Below are 5501 nucleotides of genomic sequence, written 5' to 3'. Positions count from 1 at the left end.
AACATGCATCGCATCAATGACTCTGCAGTCGTGTCCAATTCCTTCGCAGGTGCGCAATTTGCCCAGGGCTGCCATTCCTCTTAGGCGCACACATAAGCTCTGCAGGTTCTCCTTCACACTTGTGATCCCCTCTTCCAATAAGCGAAAACTCTACATAATAGATCAACACCACAAATACGATAGAAGAGTCGAACCTGCAACTTTGCATCTGCGCTGAAACTTCCTCAGGTGCGATTCACTAGAACTAGAATTGCCAAAAGACACCGAAAAGCTTCAAAGTCATAACAAAACACACCCGAGCCCTCTAGGACCCTGTTCAATAATTCCAACAAGTCCTAATACCTTATACAAACCTATCCAAATGCTCAAAACACCAAAATTTATATCAAAACAATAATCGACGTTAAAAGTTCATCTTTTGACTTCCTAACTTTCTAACTTTACCAAACATGTCTGAATCATACACAACCATTCTGGATTCCAACCAAATTTTGCACACAAGTTCTAATCAACTACATGAACCCATCCAAAGTCTAGAAATGCCAATCGGAACCTGATAACACCAAAATTAACTCCCGGACAAATTTATAAACTCTGCAAACTTTCAAATTGCCAACATTCGGTAAATTGAGCCAAAACCTCCTAGGAACCTCCAAATCAAAATCTAAACATACGCCAAAATCTATAATACCCATAGAAACCCATTGGAACCATCAAATCACCAATATGATACTGTCCACTCAAAGGTCAAACATTGATCAACTCTAACAACTTAAGCTTCCAAGATGAGACTAAGTGTCTCAAATCCATCTCAACCTTTTCGAATTGAAACTAACCAATCCCGCAAATCACAAAATAACAAACAAACATACGGGAAGCACTAAAAGAGAAAAGAGGCTCAAATACACAAAATGATCGGCCACGCCATTACACTTTCAACTAAATAACATTTCAAAGATTGTGGCACAAAACTTACACAACAACAACAACTACATAACTACAACAAAAACTACTACTGTACAATAACAATAAGATACAGAATGCCGAAAAAAGAAAAAGAAGTCATAGCAGTTGAAATAACCAGTTTAGGGTTCATCAATAGGTTAAAAAAATTTAAAAAATATCTTACTTGATGATAGAATCTAGAGTTCAAAGAAAATTTTGAATGAAATTTGAGGTATTACGGGGGATCGAAGTAAAACTAGATACAAAAACACAAAAAGTGAAAGAAGCCATACTAGTTGAAATAACTAGTTTAGGATTCATCAATGGGATAGAAACACCAAAACAAATCTTACCTTGATGACAAAATCTTGAGTCCAAAGCAAGTTTGAACGGGATTTGAAGTTTATCAAAGATCAGAGTAAAAGCAAAACCAATGATCAGAGATGTTGGAGCCCTAGTAGTTTGTTTTATGAGTTAGAGAGAATTGGGAAAATTCTAATTTTTAAATGTACTACATGGGTTTGCATTTTTATTCCGTTTTTATCTATTTGTATACCTAAAAATTCTATTTGATTTTTCATTACTTCTGCTTTCTTTTTACTTAAACTTATTCCTGATATTTCTACAATGTGTATGAATTTTTCTAGTAGTTTTATATGTTCGTTCTCTGTTCTAGAATATAGCAATATATCATCTATATATATTATACAATTTTCTAATTGGTTGAAGTAATTATCCATAAAATGTTGATACCTACCTGGTGCATTTTTATATCCAAAAGGTAATACGTTCCATTCGTAAAATCCTTGTGGTACTGTGAATGCTGTTAACTTTTTAGATTCATCTTCTAGTTTTAAATGGTAAAATCCTGATTTACAGTCAAATTTACTAAAATAGTTATATCCTTGTATTTGTCTAATTTTTAGTATTTTATTTGGTATCGGATAATTATATGTTTTTGTTTTTGCATTTAAGTTTCTATAATCTATAACCATACGGCTTTTTCCTCTTTTTTGTTCACTATGCTTATTTACTATAAATGCTGGGCTAGTATGTTTACTATTACTTTCTTGTATGTAGTTATTATCTAATAATTCTTTTATATGCATTTTAAATTCTGTTAAATCATTAAAATTGTATTTTAAAGGTTTTTGTGTTATTATGCTATTTTCATCTATTAGTTCAATCTTTATTTTTGTTTGATGTTTTTCCCATCCTTGGAGTGGATTATCATTATATAGTAATTCTAGTTTATCTTGTAGTGGTTTTATCTTATTTATTGAGAAAATGATTATCTCTATATTATGGTTACTTTGTATTACATTTTCTAATTTTTGGGTAATCTTTTCACTTCCTTTAATCCAGGGTGTTGTTTTTCTTACTTTATTATTTACTCTTTTTGCTCCTAATTTTTGTTTACACGGGGTAGTAAACCACCAATGTGTTTTTGTTATTATATGTGGGTATAATTTATCTAAAAATGGCATTCCTAATAATATATCTTTATTTGTAAATTCATAACTATATATTTCTTCTATGGTCAGTATTTTATCCCATATTTGTATTTTTATATTCCTTGCTTTGTATGGTATCAGAGCTATGAAAAATAAACATTTATATTAAGAAACAAATCATGAAAAATAACACTGACATTAATAGTACAAACCCGCAAAACAGTGAAACAATCAAAATAACTAAGAAATCGCAGAAAATTAGGAAGAAACTAAAGAAACTATATATAGAATATGAATACTTAAGTATCACAAAAATAAACAAAGCTAGGCTGTCCAAATTAATCGATATAATATCTAAAACAGAATATAAATATGTTTGTTATCTAAAGGATAAAAGATGAATAAAGAAGAATTCGCATTAGAAGAGAAAACATATGAGAATCCAGAAGGATTAAAAATAACAATAATATTTTCTAACTTAGGAAGAAGATATAAAAAAATAGGAAATAACCTAAACTTAATGTTAGAAAAAGAAACTGTAAAACTAGAGGATAGTTTAACCGCCATGGTTAGAATAACAAAAGAAAACGAAGAAATAGATAGAAAACGAGAGATTAAAGAAATACAACAGCAAGCTAAAGAAAAAATACAACAGATAGAGGAAGTAAAAAACACTAAAATAACAGAATTAGAAAAAGAATTAGAGATGCTAAAACAGATGTATGCAAATAAACTAAAAGAAAAGGAAAAACGTAAAGAAGAAGAAGAAGAACTAAAACTAACAAATGAGATAGAAAGATTCAAATTACAGTTAGAAGAAGTACAGGAGAGTCCATCAAAAATAAGTATAAACGAAATAAATGACCAAAGTGATAAAGACACAGAACTAGGAGAAAACTATTCAGAAACAAGTGAAACATACACAGAACTTATAGAAAAAACAGAAAAGATAAAAATAAACCCAGAAATAAATACAGGAGATATGAACGAAGATAAACCAAGCATATCAGGAATAAAAAATCCAAAACAATTAAACCCAACCTATTACAGAGTAAGTTATGATGCATATGACAGAAACAAAACATTATGGGATAAAAGGTTAAATAAGAAATGGGCACCAAGACAGATAACTGAACAATATAATTTTTTAGATCTAGATTGTGTAGCAGATATAAATAAAACAATACAATTATGGATGGGATATATCTCAAAACAACTAATAGATAATAAAATAACAATAACGGAAACACCAGGATATATAGAAAGAACATTAATAGGAACTGTAAAATTATGGTTACAAAATTTATCAAGTGAAAGCTTAGACACATTAAGGAGTAATAAAAAACTTGACGGTACAACTACAACAACAGTTACAGATATATTAAATAAATATGAAATAGCAATAAGAAATGAATTTAGTAGTATGACAACAGAAGTAGAAGAACAAAATAAAGAAAAAATTACAAATAGAAATTTAATGACAAAATTAGCAATATGTAATATGTGTTATATAGATGAATATACTGGGGGGTTGTTTGAGTTCATCTTATTTTTCATAGGATCTTTTTTATGTAGTTGTGGAATTAAATGCTTTTTCATGATTATCTGTAGCTAGCGAAATTAACCTTGAAATTTCTTTTATATTTTCAAGTGTGTATTCTAAGTATTTAATATCTTTAGTTTTTTGATATTCTTCTATATTTTTTTCTAATATTATTTTTGACATATTTTAGAAAAAAATATAGAAGAATATCAAAAAACTAAAGATATTAAATACTTAGAATACACACTTGAAAATATAAAAGAAATTTCAAGGTTAATTTCGCTAGCTACAGATAATCATGAAAAAGCATTTAATTCCACAACTACATAAAAAAGATCCTATGAAAAATAAGATGAACTCAAACAACCCCCCCAAATTGGTATCAGAGCTATGAAAAATAAACATTTATATTAAGAAACAAATCATGAAAAATAACACTGACATTAATAGTACAAACCCGCAAAACAGTGAAACAATCAAAATAACTAAGAAATCGCAGAAAATTAGGAAGAAACTAAAGAAACTATATATAGAATATGAATACTTAAGTATCACAAAAATAAACAAAGCTAGGCTGTCCAAATTAATCGATATAATATCTAAAACAGAATATAAATATGTTTGTTATCTAAAGGATAAAAGATGAATAAAGAAGAATTCGCATTAGAAGAGAAAACATATGAGAATCCAGAAGGATTAAAAATAACAATAATATTTTCTAACTTAGGAAGAAGATATAAAAAAATAGGAAATAACCTAAACTTAATGTTAGAAAAAGAAACTGTAAAACTAGAGGATAGTTTAACCGCCATGGTTAGAATAACAAAAGAAAACGAAGAAATAGATAGAAAACGAGAGATTAAAGAAATACAACAACAAGCTAAAGAAAAAATACAACAGATAGAGGAAGTAAAAAACACTAAAATAACAGAATTAGAAAAAGAATTAGAGATGCTAAAACAGATGTATGCAAATAAACTAAAAGAAAAGGAAAAACGTAAAGAAGAAGAAGAAGAACTAAAACTAACAAATGAGATAGAAAGATTCAAATTACAGTTAGAAGAAGTACAGGAGAGTCCATCAAAAATAAGTATAAACGAAATAAATGACCAAAGTGATAAAGACACAGAACTAGGAGAAAACTATTCAGAAACAAGTGAAACATACACAGAACTTATAGAAAAAACAGAAAAGATAAAAATAAACCCAGAAATAAATACAGGAGATATGAACGAAGATAAACCAAGCATATCAGGAATAAAAAATCCAAAACAATTAAACCCAACCTATTACAGAGTAAGTTATGATGCATATGACAGAAACAAAACATTATGGGATAAAAGGTTAAATAAGAAATGGGCACCAAGACAGATAACTGAACAATATAATTTTTTAGATCTAGATTGTGTAGCAGATATAAATAAAACAATACAATTATGGATGGGATATATCTCAAAACAACTAATAGATAATAAAATAACAATAACGGAAACACCAGGATATATAGAAAGAACATTAATAGGAACTGTAAAATTATGGTTACAAAATTTATCAAGTGA

The sequence above is a fragment of the Nicotiana sylvestris genome, chromosome 5 (assembly GCF_000393655.2).
Source record: "Nicotiana sylvestris chromosome 5, ASM39365v2, whole genome shotgun sequence".
NCBI classification, from domain to species: Eukaryota; Viridiplantae; Streptophyta; class Magnoliopsida; order Solanales; family Solanaceae; genus Nicotiana; species Nicotiana sylvestris.
Note: the sequence above shows the minus strand (reverse complement) of the source record.